Genomic DNA, 3,645 nt, shown 5'->3' with positions numbered 1-3,645 from the left:
AGGGTAGGAGGAAAAAAGTAGGAATCTAATAAAAATAATAACACCATTTTGCACATGTTCAACGGTCAAGAAAAACATACAAACCACAATAAATATGGCATTATACTTTGAGAAAGTCCCAGGCCAAGCTGCATGGGAGTGTAGCTTGTGAGTTAGAGTAGGAGAGTGATGGGGTAGAAGAAAGGTGATGGGAGATCAGATGGAAAGTTGTAACACAATGTGGAAATATGCTGAGCAGAGGGCATCTGAGGTGTGCATATGTATGCATTGTGTGTGTTCCAGTGTGGCTCCTTTCAGCTGTGGGACAGTTTTCTTCTTCACCTAGTGTTTCTATGGATTACATAAAGTATAAGCAAAAACAAAACTTGCCTTGTGCTCGGTTCCCTAATGTATCAATCACATTGGAATGAACTTGTGTTTTCAAAACCTGAGTTACAGCAGAACTGACTGTAATTTTTCTCTGACTCCTGCCATCATCCTGGTTACTAAGATTCTGCCCTGTTCCTTGACATGTCCTCCAACTTACACATTTTTGATATACCATGAGACTGTCTTGATCAGCTATCCACTACCTGAAACTGCTGTGTGTCTCTGAGCTTCTGTTCTGTGCCTGGGGCCCTAACACTTCCTTTTGGGGTCTGTGATTCTCCTTGCCCAACTGTCTATCTCCTTGAGTCTGCAAATATCGCCTCCATCTTTCCAGCTTGCTCTTTCTTGCTGGCTCTTCTTGTAGAGAGGACCATCTGCCTGGATAGAACGTGGCTCTCAATATTTGTTTCAAATTGGAATCAACTGGGGAACTGTGAAAAATCCCAGGGCTCACTTGGTGTCCCAGACCAATTAATCAGAATCTCTGGAGAGGAGGTTCAAGATCAGGATTTTTTTTAAAGGTGTAAAATTTATTAACATCTAAAAACAAAGGAATAGCAAAGAGCTACTGAATATGGAATAATTCCTTATTTACAAGTTTTACTGCAGGAGGTATGGTTTTTTTAAAAATATTTTATTTATTTATTTGTCAGAGAGAAAGTGAGAACAAACAGGGGGAGCTTCAGGCAGAAGGAGAAGCAGGCACCCCGCTGAGCAAGGAGCTTGATATGGGGCTCGATCCCAGGACCCTGGAATCATGACCTGAGCAGAAAGCAGACACTCAACTGACTGAACCACCCAGGCATCCCAGGAGGTATGTTTTAATCACCATTTCAAATAATTAGAGGAATACTACCTTTTTCTACAAACAGCAGTACTCACTCTCTAGGTAGAAGTCTACTGAAAACATTGAGTGACTGCCCCAATTAGAAACAGATAAATGAATACCTTAAACAAATATTTAAATAAAGGGTAACTGCTACTTGAACATGAGTTGTCCCAAAATTATTCTTGTGCTTAATTCAGACAATTGCTTAGGAAAGGTAGCCCCCCAAAAAAGCAATACATGATTTGGTCTTCATTCAAGTACATGCTCTCAAGCGAGTTTTATTTTTTATTTTTTTTCAAGATTTATTTATTTATTTTAGAGAAAGAGCACACAAGGCTGGGGAGGAGGGGCAGAGGCAGGAGAGAGAGAAAATCTCAAGCAGACTCCCTGCTGAGCATGGAGCCTTGAGGCAGGGCTCAATCCCAGGACTCTGAGATCATGACCTGAGCTGAAATTGAATCTGATGCTCAACTGACTGAGTCACTCAGGCACCCCAGGTACATGCTCTCAGGCAAGTTTTAAAAGAAAAGAGGAATTAGGGTTTCCAGAGCTTTAGGAGTCCACTTTCACCATAGGTAGCAATCAGGTTCTGATGAGGGTGATGTGTGATACCAATCACATCCTTCCGGTGAACTGTCAGAGTTTCTCCAGTTTGCCAGCGACTGTGCTAAGACAGGAGAGCACAGAGTCTTCCTTTACACAGTAGATCCATTTGCCATGGGGAGAGAGAGCACAGCAAACAAAATCCCTACCTTCTCTCTTACCAGACCTGAAGCTTCTGACAATCTGCCCTGCCTGTTTGTGATGACCACTGTATTTGATCTGTTGCACACCACAAAGTGCTCTGGGTTTTTAGGAAGCAGGATCACACTGTTGATAGTGGTATCTATCCCTGCAGTGCTGCCCAGGGATTTAAAGGTATTTGAACATTCTGTGGTCTTCATATTCCAGATCTTCACAGTGCCATCAGAGGATGCCTTAATAATATAATGTCCATCTTGTATAAAAGTTGCTTCATTAATGAAGGAGGAATGGTCATGAAATTCCTTCACAGTTTTCCCAGATTTTAAACCATGAATTTTAATTTTCTGATCAAAAGAGGCACAGCTATCTTTAGAAAAGCTTAGCAGGGGACACCTTTACTGTGTGCCCTTTCAAATCTCCTTAAACCCTTTTCACTATGAGTCTTCCATACCTTGATCTGTCCATCTTGGGCCCCCATTGCTAACACTTCTGCATCACTGCTGAAGCACATGCAGAGGACAGCATCATCCAACATCATAAAGTCATCCTGGGCCTGTTATTTAAGATCCTTCCTGATTTTTCCAGTCATAAAGTTCCAGACTTCAATGAATCCAACAATAGACCCAGTGACCAAATTCTGACCATTTGGAGAAAAGTGAGCACACTCCACATGGGGCCCAAACTTAATACACCTGTCCAGTTGTGTAGGAAACTTCTTTTCCCACATCTTTGACAGCTGCTTTTCCTCGGAACAAACATATGGTCATCCCAGGAAGGAACAACATCTGGTGCTGCGGCCACTTCAGTCCCTGTCCCAGCAATGCTGAGAGACAAGATGGAGGCACCACACTGACTTCCCCAGCCAGGGCCTGGGCTATGACCCCTCCTGACTACTTCTATCTGGCATTCCTCAGGAGAATCACAATAAGACCTGGCCAAGAGGTTCTCTGAATGAACATCTGCTCTGGCTGTGTTTGTTTTAACATGGTCATGGGGTCAGTCTTTCTCAGGAGTGACCTGGCAGCTCCCAATTCATGCAGCTCTATCCATTCCAGAACAACCCATTCATAGAGGTCAATGAGGATTTTGTCCGGCAATTTCAGAGACCGTATAGCCTGAAACCAGTATCCCAATGGCTACTATTAATGCCAACCACTCTCAGTGCTGTCCATGGTATTCAGAAACATGGTAGTCTCTTCCTGCAAGGTAGCTAATGCCTGATGTAAACTGTTCTCCTTCAGATACTGCAGGAGAAGATGGATCACATCTGAGGATTTAGCTTCCATCGACATAGTGTTACTTTAATGGGCACAGAACTCACTCCTCTTCAAGATCAGGATTTTTGGATACTCCTCTGGTGATTCTAACGTGCAGTCCAGTTTCAAAACCAGTGGATTAGAGTGGTGTTGCTTAGACTTTTATGTACATAAGGGTCACCTTGCATTTCATTAGGTCTGGGATGGGGCCCAACATTCTCCATTCTGACAAGCTCCCAGGTTTTGCTACTGGCCCAAGGGCCACACTTTGAAAAACAGGGTCTACTAGGCAATCATGCAATGTCTTCCACCTTATGTATCCTCAGGGTGCCATGTTTTATTTGCTTTAAAGAGTTTCTTCCCTGGTACTTGCCCCAGTAGGAGGTTGTGATTGGTCATCAGGCCCTAGCTTCTCCCAATGTCCCACATATCTTGTCCTCATGTGGT

At 43.3% G+C, this 3,645-nt stretch overlaps 1 pseudogene; it reads right to left on the bottom strand.

The window, feature by feature from the left end:
• Positions 1–1,733: 1,733 nt before the first annotated feature.
• On the bottom strand, positions 1,734–3,234 carry LOC116641485 (annotated as a pseudogene).
• Positions 3,235–3,645: the final 411 nt, after the last annotated feature.

Source organism: Phoca vitulina, unplaced genomic scaffold, assembly GCF_004348235.1.
Source record: "Phoca vitulina isolate PV1807 unplaced genomic scaffold, GSC_HSeal_1.0 scaffold22, whole genome shotgun sequence".
In the NCBI taxonomy this organism is placed as follows: Eukaryota; Metazoa; Chordata; class Mammalia; order Carnivora; family Phocidae; genus Phoca; species Phoca vitulina.
Note: the sequence above shows the minus strand (reverse complement) of the source record. Positions and strands in the feature narration are given on the sequence as shown.